Source organism: Malaclemys terrapin, chromosome 9, assembly GCF_027887155.1.
Source record: "Malaclemys terrapin pileata isolate rMalTer1 chromosome 9, rMalTer1.hap1, whole genome shotgun sequence".
Lineage (NCBI taxonomy): Eukaryota > Metazoa > Chordata > Testudines > Emydidae > Malaclemys > Malaclemys terrapin.
In genome coordinates this window covers 20752146-20767304 of record NC_071513.1, presented here as the reverse complement: position 1 = coordinate 20767304, position 15159 = coordinate 20752146, and the positions used below count along the sequence as shown (strand labels likewise).

Here is a 15159-nt window from a genome sequence, read left to right as displayed (position 1 = left end):
GCGCCTTACACAAGCCGCCATAGAGCTTGGAGGACCGTGCAGAGAGAGCGGCCCCACTCACTGGCTAGGCAGCCATTTTGGATGGGGACAAGGAGGAGGGCGGGGCGTTGCGCGATGCCCTGAAGCGGTGGCGAGTGGCCGGTTAAATCTGAGCGGGGGCCGGACTGGATGCGTGCAGCTCCCGCCTGCACTCCCGGTGAGCGCGGGGCCCCAGCCCACGGGTCCTGCCTTGCACCCCGGCGCGGGGCGTTGTCCAGCCTCCGTCGCTGGCGCTCAGACAATCCCTGGTCTCTAAGGCGTCGGGTGAAAGACCCGGGTCGGTTGGGCTCCTGCACCAGGGGGATGGGCCACGGTGAACCTATGGTTGCAGGAAGGCTAATCCCAAATAAGGTTACCAACTTTGGTTGGACGAATTCCTGGAGGTTTCATCACATGACATTATCTTTAATTAAAGATTCATCTTTAATTCCTGGAGAATCCAGAACAGTCCTGGAGCGTTGGCAACCCTAATCCCAAACCCAGATCTTGGGCCAGGGAACTGCTTTATTTCATGCACTGAAGATTAAAATCCTTTGCTGGGTATGCCATAGGATGGGATGATATTAGAGTTGTAAATAAAAACGAGTGTTATAATACTGCAGGGTATATACCCACCCAAAACGTGGTGCCACACAAATTGACCCACTGGATGCATGTAGAAGCATAAAAATACATCGCAAAGAGCAATAACTGTAAGAAGGGCTGTTAATTCTTTCATTATTTGACCTGACTCCTGGTATCCTGCAGTTCATGATAAAATATCTGTGTGGTATTATTTCCCCTTCGTTTTTCATCCCAGTGGATTTTCTGTGCTATATGACTTACTCAGGAGAGGGGATGAGCTTGAATTTGCATGTTGTTCAGTTAGCTATGCAGATATGTGTGTGTGTTTATTAGCAGCCAGACTAAGTAGCCATTAACACCAAGTTTTGCCATTGCTGAATTCACATATATAGATTCATGAATATCCACCAACATTTAAGGTGTCTAAGGCACTTCTGGGATTTTCTGTGTCAACATAAGAAGTTTACAGTTTGGATTTCCAAACAACAGTGACTTGGAATGGCCAAGGAAGAGTTAACATTTGGTAGGCAGCACCGACTGTAACTAGGTGCGGGAGGGATAGGTCAGTGGTTTGAGCATTAACCTGCTAAACTCAGGGTTGTGAGTTCAATCCTTGAGGGGACCATTTAGGCAACTGGGGTAAAAACCTGTTTGGGGATTGGTCCTACTTTAAGTAGGGGGTTGGACTAGATGATCTCCTGAGGTCCCTTCTAACCCTGATATTCTATGATTGGCCTTCAGTGATTTGGGTTCTATTCCTAGGTTCACTACTAGCTTGTTGGGTGTTGCCAGTCACTTTGGGTTAGATTTGCTCCCCCTACTTTTAGGTGCCTAGAAAATCACTGGTATTCACAAAGCCTGACGTAGGCACCTAGGCTCCCTGCAAAATGAATGGGGTGATATAGGTCTCTTAGGACATGATCCACACAAGTCAACATACAGTAGCCAAGGGGAGGGGTGTATTCACCCACCTCTCCGAGGGAGTTTGGCACTTAAATCTGAACTGCAAGGAGGCACTTGGGAATCTGAGCTGCAAACCCTCTCTTGGTATTAGGATCCTATGCCATTTCTGCAGGATGTCCTTCCTCATACATTTTGGCCGAGCATTTAGGATACTCGTCTGGGATATGGGAGCGCTCTGATTCAAGTCCGTCTGGGGTGGGAGAAAGGATTTGAACAGGACTCTGCCATCTCTTAGGAGAGGGTCCTAACCACTTGGCTTGAAGATAGTCTGATGTGGGCAGTCCCTCAGGTCTTTCCTGTTGAAACTGTTCCACTGTAGATAAATAATTTAAGAAGTCACTGGAGCAGGAGGACTGGAGGCTGGGTTTCCCACTGCCCTCTTGAGTGCTCTTATCAGGCTACAGAGTCATTCTCATGTTTTCTCTCTCTCTCTCTCACACCCAGTGATTTTTTCAGGCAGAATGTGCACTTGAACCAGGTCATGTCCCAGGTGAGTACCTTAACCACAGGGCTAAAAATTATGAGGAAAGGCTTCTTCCACCCTCCAGTTGTTTTGTTTGGGTTTGCCTAAAGGGGTCCATAGGCAAATTCTTAACATGTTTACTGGATCAGGCCCCATAGGCAAGTTCTGTGGAAGAATACCTATCTTCTCCCGGTCCGTGCATCACTTTGGGGGTTAGGCATCCAGATACTTCAAATAAGGCTGCAGAGGACACTCTCAGAGACAGAAACATAGGCACCTACAGAACTTTTATTGCAGTATTTAGGCGCTGAGTGAATTCTGGCGCCTACAGCTGTCAAGGACAGCTGAGTTGGAGTTTAGAGAATCCCGGTGGGGCCTGATTCTGGGATTTAGGTGCCTAAAATGGTAGTTGGGCACACAAGTCCTTTTGTGAATCTTGTCCGTCAGTGCTCTGTGCCTCAGTTTCCCCATCTGAAAAATAGAGATAGTGATACTGACCTCCTTTGTAGAGCACTTTGAGATCTACTGATGAAAAACAGTCCATAAGAGCTACAAAATGAGTCCTCATTACTTGCATCCTGGGTCTGTCATATCTTGGTCATTCTTCTATCATCCTATTATGGGAGGTACAAGGAAATACTTATTCCCACAAGGCACATATGATGGATTATATCCCTGTGCTGTTCTTCCTTTTCCATAAGAATCCATTGCCACCATGTACGAGCCTTCCAGGACAAACATGCCTCACTTGTGACATCCTGCAAGAAAAATAAATCCAGTCAAGAGAAAAACAGACCACATAGGAGTGATGGAGAGAAGATCAGGGAAAGATTTATGGTCCCAGTTTTTATAGTGACCACAGAACTCATGTGGCTAAGTAGTTACAGAATTTGACCCGGGCAGGTGGGGAGGGGAAGGTTGGTCATGTTGAAGCTGACCTTAAAGAAGGGAAGTATCAAACAAATAAAAAACAGAGGGGTTCTCTGAGACGAACCCCTCTTAATGTCTTGGAAATAATCCTCAGAGATTTGGAAAGAGACAACTTCCAAAAAATACATCCCCAGTTTTAAACAAGACCACTTGCATGAAGTGACAGGATGCTTCAGGAAATGTGTGTACTTCCAGGAAGATCACAAAGAGAGCTGTATGTATTCTGCAAAGTGGCTAGATTGTTTGTTGTGGTGGTGTGTGTGATTGTAATATTAAAGGGAACAGTCTAGTTTTTGGAGATTAAATTTAGACTTTTTAAAAATTTAAAATTAGGAAGAAGATGGGGGGGAGGGAATTCATTTAACCTGAGTAGACATATTTTAAAATTTTCAGTAACATTCTCCTCTAGCTTTAAGAACCCCAAACATAATGACAATATTAGGCTAGTACCACTGCTAGAGAAAATAGACTGATCAGTTTTAGTGTGTGTTTTGAATCAGTTTAACTTCCTAGTAGGTAAGAAACAGTAAGTGAAATTAATTAGAATATATAGCAAAAATGACCAAGGTCCAAATTACTGTCCAAGGTGAGTGAAATTTTACAAAAAAAGTTTAAAAAAGGCATCTGATGAAAACTAAATTTAATATTTTCAAATTATTTTGCAGCTTTAATATGCCATGATGTTTTAGTAATACAGGGAAGAACATGCTTTTTTGAAATAGGTCTTATCTATGCACAGTATTTTTGAATGTAGACAAGTTAAAGCTCCTGTAATTAACTGGGGACACTGCAACCTCTACAGAAAGAGAAGCATAATGGGGTGTGCATCTAAGTTTCCTCTCACCTGTGCAGTTGGCTATCAAGGGCCATGAAGGAGGGGAAAGGCACCCCGGCCTGGCCTGGACCTGCTGGAGCTGCCATGGCCAGGGAGAGGCACCTCTTGCCTGGCCCCGAGTTGCTGTGATGAGAGAGGGCTGGGGGAGTCCTCTCTCCCTGCCTCAGCCCTGAGGCAGCGTGCACCCCAAGCCCCTCATTCCTGGCCCCACTCTGAAGCCCTCACCCCCCACACACACCCCAACCCTCTGCCCCAGCCTTGAGCCCCCTCCCGAGCTCCTCATTCCTAGCCTCACCCCAGAGCCTTCATCCCCAGCTGGAGCCCTCACCTCCCCACACTCCAACCATTGCCCCAGCGCTGAGCCCCCTCCCACACGCTGAACCCCTCATCCTCCACACCCCAACTCTCTGCCCCAGCCCTGAGCCCCCTCCCACACTCCAAACCCCTCAGCCCCACCCCCACCACACATCACTTCCATATTGGCACACACAACATTCATTCCGCACGTGCATGTAAAAAATTAGAGGGAACACTGGTGTGCTACGTGTATATATATGGATATAGATATAGAGTGTGTGTTTGTGTGTGTATATATACACAGACATACACTCTATATCTATATACACAGACATACATATACAGAGAGAGAGAGAGAGACCTTCTCATTCTTGGCAGCCATTTGTGATGTAAGAAAACTCATTCCATTATAACCATCAGTAATTCATTGACCAGGATATAAGCCCATTTAACTATTTTCACCTTTAATTTATTTTAGTATGAAAAGCTTTGTGCTGATAATACTAAAGACAGATGCTGAGTATGAGCCAATACTGGCAATTAGTAAATCAGCTGGGTATCTATCGGAGAACTCTACCAAACAGTCCTCAAAGAACAGGTAGAGACATAAGAGATGATCGGTCTGTGACCAGGTGATTTACACTTTTAAATGAATGCTGTATTTTATTTCCTCCCTCCCCTTTCTGTATTCTGATTAAGGTCATACAGTGGAGGCTAGCTGTGCTCTACAGACAGTAACCTAAGGCAGCAAAATATAAGGGACAGTAGACTATTCAGTAACTGTGGTTCAATGTCTTAATAGTTGAAGTGTCGTATTGAAGATCGTAGCTTCTGTTTCTGGAACTGCCACTGACCAGCTTGTGACAGATGGCAAATAATTTCCCCATCTACAAAATGGTTTTAATTAATCTTGATAAATTACTCTGAGATTCTCAAATGAAAGACACTAGAGAAATGAAAAGTATTATTTACTGTTTTTGTGGATGATTGCAGGCTGCTAGGGGAAGACAGTTGCCATTTTTCCAGGGGACCAAGAACTCCCTAGTGCTTGCTGTGTGCAGCAGATACCTGGGTCTCAGAGCCACTAGCGGATTTCAGTGCCCAATTGCTACTTTGAAAATCACAGGTTCTGTGTAGAAGTATCTTATTTCAAAGAGACTTCAGGAAAAAATAACTTTGCATAGAGAACTTCCTGGCATAGAGAAAGAATCCAAATCTACAATAAATCCAACGTGTAACTCATCTTAAAGTGTTTTTGATTTGATAATGTGTGTTCAGAGAAAGACAATTATAACACTTTTCACTGCTTAGTTTAATGTCTTTTCCTTCTGAGCTGGTAAATACATCTGCTTTTAAATCCCCTTGAGCCTCAAAATCTGGTTATTTGGTATACAGTGACAGATAAGAAAAGTGTCTTTCCCCCCCCCCCCCCCCCCAATGTATTAAAATTCAAGCACAACTCTTACTAATTTATTAACAGTATATATTAGCTAAGTAATAATCCCAAGTGCCGTGAGGGGAAAAATCCAAACCTCTTGGGAGCTTCTAAAACTGAAGCAAAAAAAATAAAATAAACTCAAATCCTGTACATAGTAGTAACAGTAGAGTCAGGAACTAAAACAGGTAAATGAAGTTGAACAACACTAATATGGCTTGCATCTAGCACATCTCAGGATGTGAATTTGTTAGATCTTGCAGTCTAAGGACCTGATGCTACAAACACTTCTGTAGATACATTTGTTTACTCATGTAAGCTGTCCTCCTAACTTGGAGTCTAAGTAGGCCTGGGTTTGAGCAGGTACATGGCTGTAATGGCACCAGCACCCATCTCTCGCACTCCCTCTTTGGCCGATATATGCCTGCAATCACTCAGTTTTGAACGGAGTGGCACCCACCTCTCACAGGCGCCCCCTTTCTGGTTGGGTGTGAGCCTATTTTTCTTTCTGTACTTACAATGGGGTGGAATGCCTCTCACAAGCATACCCCCCCACCGCTGGCGGCCAATACTTCTTTCAGTGGGTCTTCAGCGACCCAGCCCTCCAGGCGAGTCACACACACTGTCCCCCTTCTGAGGTATACAGTCTCTAGTTCTTTTTCACAGCCCTGGTATGGGGCCATAGCATCAAGGCTTACTCCCCAGAGGTACTACCTTCTTTGACAGCCCAAAGGGGCCAATCTCAGTACCCTTAGTTGGAGTCCTTTTGGCAGCATTCACCTAGGCTCAGTCTTCAGTCAGACTAGCAGGGCCCATCACAATACCCTGGCCTGGTCTGGCTAGGTTCTGGGGTCCCTGGGCTCAGCCTGCCTGCACTTACCTGTCCATGGTCCTGCTGCTCTTCCAGCCAACTGGTCTTCATCAGCCCTCTCTGGGTTCAGTCCTGCCTGCAGTGAGCTGTCCATGGTCCTGCTGCTCTTCCAGCCAGTCAGGCACCGAGTTCTCCCTCTTCAAGCTCTAGGAAGCAACTGACTGCTCTGCATCTGCTGCTTCCTTTTATATGGCCCTTCTGGCCATCTAGGCTGCCTGGAGGACTTGTCCTCTGCTCTTTTTTGGGGCGGGATTAGGCAGGGCCATGAGACCTCCAGCAGGTGGCCTATGAATCTAGTCCATCCCGTCACAGTGGCATTGATGATTTAGTCCCCTTTCCTTTTCTCCCCAAATTGTTACTGAACCAGTGCTTTCCTGGGGTGCTAACAGGCCCAGATGAATGAACAGACATGTACACATTTGAAAAATGTTCAAGAGTTATTCTGTACTCTAACTCTTTAGAACAACGGAGTGAGTTAAGGACAGAGCATTAGCCCTTATTCTGAATATGCGAGCATTGGCATTCTGGTTAATATTAGAAGGCTTGACATAAATACAGTGTTCCCTACCAGCCCCTCCTTCAGAAAGGACCTTAGGAGAGGCTTAAATAGGAAGAAATCCCTACAAGCTTATCCTCACTGATCATTCCCATTAGGGAGGTGGGGTTCTCCTATGAAATAGGTCACATGCCACCCCAATGCTCCACATATCTCAGAAGGTCAGCTAAAGTAAGGCTCCACCAAAAGGTGGCTTGGCAGGCTGCATTATTCTTCCACTGCCTACACTTCTCCCTTGGCCGGCTAAAAGAGGCTGGCTCTGAGTTGTGTGAGCAGGGCGAGGGGAGATGCTACCACAGAGGTATCTGAACCCACCCACCCACTTATGCCTGGGAAGGGGAGATCTGTGCACAGAAGGTCTTCTCTGAATGCAGATGCACATGTAGATAAGGGATGCACAGTCAGGCCCATTGTTACTGCTCTCTTACAGTCAGCACAGAAAATCTGCCTGTTGTTATACTAGCCATACATATTAGGTATAGATAACAAAAATAAATATATTTTTGAATAATAGTTTATTAAACTTTAGGTAAATGATCACACAAAACACAAGAATAAGATAAGTAATATTAAAGCATCACATTGCTGTGGAAAAAGCTCTTTTAAAATATAGGATTCCTTTGACTTAAGACTATGGTATTGGTCCATTACTAGATGGAAGTGGTAAAATTGTCAATAATAAAATGGAAATGGCAGAAGAAGTTCAATAAATTTTTCTGTTCTGTGTTTAGGAAAAAGCTAAATAATGTATTCCTCATATGATGATGATGAAATAGTTTCCGTTCCAACAAGAATTCAAGAGGATGTTCAAACAGCAGCTACTAAAGTTAGACATTTTCAAATCAGCAGGACTTGATAATTTGCATCCAAGAATTTTAAAAGAGGTGGCTGGAGAGCTCTCTGTATCATTAATGCTGATTGTTAATAAGATTTAGAACACGGGGAAGTTCTAGAGGACTGAAAGAAAGCTTATGTTGCTCTTATATTTATAAAGGGTAAACTGGATGACCTGGGAAATTATAGGCATGTCAGCCTGACATTGATCCTGGGCATCATGATGGAATGGCTGATGTGGGACTTGATTAATAAAGAATTGAAGGAGGGTACCATAATTAATGCCAATTAACAACAGTTTATGGAAAATAGATCTTGTCAAGCCAACTTGCTTTTTCTAATATGATTACAAGTTTGCTTGATATTGGTGTTGGTGTAATATACGTAGACTTCTGTAAGGCATTTGACTTGTTACTGCATGGTATTTTGATTAAGAAACTAGAATAATACAAAATCAACATGGCACACAAAAGGATTAAAAACTGGCTAACTGGCAAGTCTTGAAATATAATGTTAAATCATGCTCAAGCAGGTGTGTTTCTAGTGGAGTCCCATAGGGATCAGTTCTTGGCTCTATGTTCTTCATTCTTATTAGTGGCCGAGAAGAAGAAAACATAAAATAATTACTGATAAAGGTTGCTGGTGACACAAAGATTGTAAGATTGATAAATAATGAAGAGGATAGGTCACTGACACAGAGCGATCTAGATTGCTTGATAAACTGGGCTCAAACAAACAATATGCATTTCAATAAGGCCAAATGTAAAGTCATACATCTAGGAACAAATAATATAGGCTATCCTTACAAGACGGGGTACTCTGAAAAAGACTTGGAGATCATGGTGGATAATCAGCTGACCATAAACTTCCAGTGTGACTCTGTGGCCAAAAGAGCTAATGTGATCGTTGAGTGTGTAACCGTGCCTTAGTGGATCACAACAGAAAATGCCAAATTCAGGTCAAACTGTTGAGAAATAGGGCAGATACACCCCAAGACTGGTGGCTAATCCCCCATAGGATATATCAAACCAGCAACGAAAGTAAACTTCTGTTTCACCACACTGGCTAACAAGAAGTCATAAAAGCAGTTTCCTCAGGCATTCCAGTCCTGTATTGCCTCTGAAAACACTAGACTTAGAGATGAGTGGTTCTTTAAAACCAATCTCTTCACATAAAAGGTTCTTCTGATCCCAAAGGACCAGCCACACACCCAGGCCAATATATAACTCAGATCTTACCCAAAAATCATGCTGATGCCAATCCTTTAGTATTTAAAATCTAAAGGTTTATTTATAGAAAGAAAGAAAGGTGAGAGTTCAAATTGGTTAAAGGAATCAAATACATACAATAAATGCAAAGTTCTTGGTTCAGGCTTTTAGCAGAGATGGAATAAACTGCTGGTGAAGTCAAGTCAAGTCAAGTCTCTGGCTGTTTCCAAATCATTGGAAGGTCCTCAGTTCATTGGTTAGAATGTACCCATTAGTATAGTCCATAGTCCAGAGGTTTGGGCAGGATAAAGGCAAAACGGAGGGGTCTCCAGGGCCTTTTATATCTTCTGCCATGTGGAGGACAACCCATTGTTTTAAACAAAGCCCTCTGCACAGCTAGTGGAAAATTACAGGTGACGAGATCGTGTTTGGCGCCACATGCCCATGCATGAAGGTTTGGACACAGTAGAAGCCATTACCTATACCCCACACATTTCATTTGCAGGACAGTCCATTTAGTGTAGATGGGCGTCTCCCATGGTCCATTGTCAGTTAAGTGTTTCTTGATGAGCCACTTAGTTTGAATAGTCCCTCCAAGATATGCAGGCTAACTACCTTGTGGGCGTTACCCCAGGAGCAAACATTTGAAATCCAGGTATAGAGCCAATACTCAGAACTTCAAATACCAAAATGATACATGCATACAGATAGCATAATCATAACCAGGAAATCATAACCTTTTCATAGACATCTTACATGCCACATTTTGTACAAGATTTGTTGCAAATATATAACAGTGCTTGCAACAATGACCTATGTGATCATAGTTTAATCAGATAACGTCATAGGGTGTATAAACAGGAAACTGTAGAACAGGAGTAGGGAGATTATTACTAGCTCTGTAGTTGGTGACCACCACTGGAATACTGAGTCCAGTTCTGGTGTTCACAATTTAAGGAGGATGTTGATAAATTGAGGTGGGTTTAGAGAAGACCCATGAGAATGATTAAAGGATCGGAAAAGATACAAGGAGCTCAATCTGTTTATCTTAACAAAGAGAAAATTAGCAGGTGACTTGATCACAGTCTAAAAATACCTACATGGGAAACAGAAATTTGATAGAGAGCTCTTCAATCTAGTGGCTGAAGGTGTAGCAAGAAGTTCCAATGGCTAGAAGTTGAAGCGGTGCAGGTCTAGACTAGAAATATAGTGCAAATTTTTAATAATGAGGGTAATTAACCATTGGAACAATTTATCTAAGGGCGGTGGTGGCTTATCTGTCACTGGAGATTTCTAAAATCAAGATTGGAAGTTTTTAAGATATACTGCAGTTCAAACAGGAAGTAATTCAAGGAAGTCCTATGGGCTGTGTTATGCAGGAGGTCAGACTAGATCATGTTAGTCCCATCTGGTTTTATAATCTATAAATCTCTAAATAACATGGAGAGACTACTACCATAACTATTGCAAACATTGCCTCCATTTCTGCAACCCCTTTCGTGTATTCTTAACATTGCGCATGTGAGTAACAGGGAAGGTCAGATTTTTTAAAACTTTAAAAAGTGTGCTTTTAAAAAAGGTCACATTTTATGTTTATGCTCCGTATCAAGTTTTATTACTGAATTCAAAGAAATTGGAAGCGTTCCAAGCATTTCCATTTTGGGAGGTTCTTGGTTAAAAAGACACGGATACAAGCAACAGGATATCAATGTTTGAAACAACATCCAAATATAAAATGCTTTTCCATAATCTGTGTTCATACTGCATCCTTGCACTGTAACATTATTCCTCTGTTACAGGTTGCTGGGAGCCTTGTGTGACTATTAATGCAAAGTAATAGCAACTTTATTGAACAATTTGGCTGTGTGGATGGCTAGGTTGAACTCACTGAACACTCAGAAAGCATCTTGTCCGAGGGTGTGAAGTTGTTATTATCTATATTGCACCAACAGTGGGTCATGCCATTTATGCATGTTCTGAACCTTGTGCAAACCTGGGATGGATTTTTTTTTTTTTTTTTTTTTTTTTTTGAGGGGACTCTTACATTATTCCAAAAATCCTGGTCAGGAACAGAGAGGGGAATGTCCCAGGACATTTTACTATTCAGGCGTGATGCCTTCAGCCCAGATCCTCAAAGATGCCTAACTTCTGTAGAAATCAATGGGTGGTAGGTGTCTAAATTCCTTTGAAGATCTGGCCTTGCCTCTGTTTAAACCAAAAGGGCACTGGTCCCCACAGTCACTGAAAAATCCTTACACTTAGGTATCATTTACTGTTTACAACGTTATTTAGTATATATCTTGAGAGCATATAAATTAAATTTATACTGTCTGGTTAATTACATGAGTAATGGGGCAGTTCATATGGGTTTGCTTCTGCTCTGTTTTGCAGCTATTACAACAGTAAATGATAATTCCTCTCTCTACTTTGTGCTCTTTCTGGGAATATAAAATTATCTTGCCTCACGAAGCAGTGCTGAGCAGCTCATATGTCCAAACAGATAGGAGTCAAATGCCTGAGTTTAGAATGCGAAGTTATCTGCTGTGGCAGTGGGTGTGAACAAGTTCCCCAAGGCGATTTTCCAGTAATCCCATGACTGATTGAAATTAATGCAGAAAGAAATTCAGAGCAACACTAAAGAATCATGTCAAAGGCCTGGACTTTGGGGAGGAAATTTCTGGATGAGCTGTTATTAATCATTCTTTTTATTATATATGTTAATGGAATCTTAGAATTGTTTGATTTAATGGAAGGTTGCAAGGCAGTGTGGATCGTGGCAAATAGGTGTGTGTGTAGTACCACAGGCAGGGCCGGCTCCAGGCACCGAAGCACGTGCTTGGGGCGGCACCTGGTAAGGGGCGACGGGGGGAGCGCGGCATTCCATGGGGGCGGTGCTCCGGCGGTGCGGTGCTCGGCGGGGGGTAGTGCGGGCGCGGCAATGGGGGGGCGGTTCCAGTGGGGCGGCGGCGCGGGGCTCAGCGCTCGGGGGGGGGGTTCCGGCGGCGCTCGGCGGCGCTGGGGGGGGGCCTCCGGCGGCTCAGCGCGGGGGGGGGGGGTGTTCCTGCAGCGCTCGGCGGTGGCGGGCTCAGGGGCGGCGCTTTTTTTGCTGCTTGGGGCAGCAAAAAAGTTAGAGCCGACCCTGACCACAGGAGTTACAGAAGCTTTACAAGCATCACCCAATTAACCCTCCTCAGATCCCCTGAGGCCCAGAAAGGTGAAACAGTGTACCCATGGCCACACAGCAAGTTAGTGGCAGAGGAGGAAATAAACCTCAAGAGTACTTGGCTTACACCGCTAGGCCATTTCTCTGAGATAAAAGTAGCTAATATCTTGTGCGTCATTTTGATTATAGTTAGTATTTTATCATCCAATGTGACAGGCCAAAACTGAGATCAGAGTCACATGTTCAGACTCCACAATTTGTGTGGGTGCTCGATAGCATGAGTGTAAAATCCTTCAGCCTGTTCTAACTCATCAAAACATTAATAAATCCTATGGCACAGCAAGAATCACATATCAAAGCTCAGGATTTACAGATTAAATGCTTTAATGCTGGAGACAGAAGAGCCAGAAGGACGGTTTTAGACCTTCCCCTCCCTCTAATCTGAGCCCCCACAGCCACTGTGGGTTGATTTACAGTGTGGTCATTTTCCTGTTCTCTCTCCCGAATTAAATCATTTACAGAGTGAATTACTGCACTTCAGGCTAGAGGTGTAATTCTCAGATTGAGGAGACATACCCGTGCTAGCTCTGATTAAGCTAGCGGTGCCTAGCATGCTAAAAATTGAGTGTAGCTACAGCAGTGTGAGTGGCTTCACCCCAAGTATGCGCCGTCAGAGAGGCAGCTAGGTACATACTCAGGGCAGCTAGCACTGCTGCAGCTACATTCTATTTTTAGTGCACTAGCACTAGTGAACTAGGGTGAGCATGTCTCCTTGCGGTAGGAATCACACCTCAAGCTCAAGGTATAAATATGCCCAAAGTCTTTGAGCTTCGGAGCTTGGATCTTCTGGGGCTATAATGTTTAGCGAGTCAATTTAATAATATTTATTGGTGATTTAACACTTTTATTTACAACTAAATGAATAATTAAAACAATTCTTATTTTTCTATTCGTCCCTGGTACGATGGAGGCACAATGGAGTTATAAAGTCTGCACTCTATCCTGGGAGACTCAGCAGGTAATTTTGCAATCCCCAAGCCTCTTTAAGTGTGAGATAGGAGATTATTGATCCTGAAGCTCCTTGCAGATTTATTTCAGGTGGGGAGGGAGCTGCAGATGGCAGAGAAATCTCAGCAGAACTTGCCAGGCATAGATTCATGCTACTGCAATATGTTAACCCATCAGAGGTTAACTATCTAACTATAAAGGATATAGATAGATATATGCTGGGCAGTGTGTTATTTATTTTGGAATGCCTTTATTAAGGTTTTCAGCCTAAAGCTACAGGGCCCAATTCACCACAGCTTGTATAGTGATTTGAACTAGTGCAAAGTGAATTCAAATCAGAATGGTAGTGTTTTACACCAGCTTTGCACAGGTGTAAATGGCAACACAAGGTGCAGAGAACTAGTAAGCATTTGTTAAAAGAGCAATGTCAGACATCCCCCTGTATGACATGAATCTTTTATTGATCTTGGCCCAGATTTCATGATTGTATAATTATTGCCACTATACCTGCAATCGTGGCGATTGTGTTTGCAAACTAAATACACCTACAGTTCTAAAAAGTTTGGCCCTTATCCAGCCTTTCAATATTTCTATGACAATTTATCATACAAAGCTTACTCACTTGTAATTTACGAAGATAATGAAACATCTAATGATATTTTACCATTGGGGGATAATTATTGTACATTTCAGGAAAGTCCAGGTACTAACCATTTGAACTGGTTGCCTGTGGTTATGGTAGTAAGTACATGAATGCTTCCCAGGTTAAACAGTTGTACATTTTGGTACACACTTGGGGGCAGCAGTTACTCCACAGTCCAGTTTGAAACAATTTCTGTTATAGTCTCCAAATCAGCAAAGCACTTAAGCACATGCTTAACCATATGCATGTAGGTAATTACATCCCCATTCAGCAAAGCACTCAATCATACACTTAATTAAAAGTTTTAATTGGGGACTTCAGCACATGCTTAAAGTTAAGAACTTGCTTGAGTGCTTTGCTGAATAGGGATGGGATTATTACATGCTAAAGGTTTCTACAAAATTTAAGTGAATCAAGCAAGAACTTCAAGATGGTTCATAAAGACTGTGATTTGACTATAATTTGGAGCTTCCCACCACCACCACACACACCTATATAAGGGCCAAACAACCTGATCCTAACAAATTAGGTCTCATTATTATTCCCATTTTACAGATGGAGGAATTGACACACAAAAATAAGTGACTTAGCCAGCTTCATACATAACCTGCGGTAACGCTTACAACAGAACCCTGTGATAGCCCTGTGTCTTAACCACAAGCCTGTCCTTCCTTCAGCTAGCTAGTTTCTGATATGGCATCCACCACCATGGTATGTGAGCATCTGATTCTTAACAAATTATAAAGTGGATACACAAGATCTGTCGCCTTCCTTCCCTCCTGTCCCCAGTCTGCAAGTAGAGGAATGTGGGTGTTTAATTTTTTGATTATTTGGAGAGATGCTAAGTCAAATAAGTTGGTTTTGCAATTTGTTCTGAAGGAGCTGGATTTCTTGAATATGTTGATCTGTCTCAAACATGAGTGCCATACTTTTGGATCAGGCACTAAGAAAGTTCTGTCTCACATACACATGAGCCTGATCCTTAAAGCTGACAGTTCTGCTGCTCCAATAGAATATAGCACTTCAAGAAGGTCACAATCACACAGGGTGAAGTGGTCCATTTGGTAATTTGAGCAAGCATGAGGAAGTTGATCATGTCTGGGTAGCCTGTAAAAGGAGCAGAACTCTAGGGCAGTGTTCTTTTGGCGGACTGCTCTGTTCTGAAACAATTGTAGCTTTGTTTTAAAATCAGTCATTTCCTGTATTCAGAGAATTGCAGCAATCAAACTTGGAAATCACCACTGTTGGATCACCCTGGCCAAGGCCGAACCTCACAGCAGGGGGTGCAGTCTTCTCACCAGCCATAGCCAGAAAAGGATATTTGTCATCCCTAGGACCTTCTTACAGATA

At 43.1% G+C, this 15159-nt stretch overlaps 1 long non-coding RNA gene across 1 annotated transcript in view; it reads left to right on the top strand.

The window, feature by feature from the left end:
• The first annotated feature begins 109 nt into the window (after window positions 1-109).
• The window catches only part of LOC128843552 (uncharacterized), a 48861-nt gene continuing 33811 nt past the window's right edge, over window positions 110-15159 (top strand). Inside the window, exon 1 of the long non-coding RNA XR_008446289.1 lies at window positions 110-196. This is a non-coding gene — a long non-coding RNA (uncharacterized LOC128843552). The remainder of the gene's footprint in view (window positions 197-15159) is intronic.